This window comes from Geosmithia morbida (assembly GCF_012550715.1).
Source record: "Geosmithia morbida isolate 1262 chromosome Unknown scaffold_3, whole genome shotgun sequence".
Lineage (NCBI taxonomy): Eukaryota > Fungi > Ascomycota > Sordariomycetes > Hypocreales > Bionectriaceae > Geosmithia > Geosmithia morbida.
In genome coordinates this window covers 586,295-586,713 of record NW_023336190.1, presented here as the reverse complement: position 1 = coordinate 586,713, position 419 = coordinate 586,295, and positions in this window count along the sequence as shown.

Below are 419 nucleotides of genomic sequence, written 5' to 3'. Positions count from 1 at the left end.
GTTGCCATCACCCGAATGCTGCAATAATAATCATACTGTCGTATTACCCATCGGACAGGACAGCAGAATAGATGAGAGATGGAAAGAGAATGAAGAATAAAAAAAAAAAAAAAAGTAATAACACATAAATTAAGATGGAAAGAAGAGAGACCCTTGCTCACATCAGAGTGATCAGCGCTGCCGAAAACACCATCTACCCACGATCGGCCGAGGACGGAAGACGACCCTCCCCTACCGGGAATATGCAGTAATAGATAGCATCTTTGATGTGAGAGACTTCTCATAGACTTACAGCAAAGCCTCTCTCTCTCTCTCTCTCTCTCTCTCTCCTCCCCCCCTCCCGCCCCCCCCCACACACACTCTCTCGCGCGCGCGTATCTGTATGCAGATACTCGTACTTTGTGTATTCGCCGTATGCA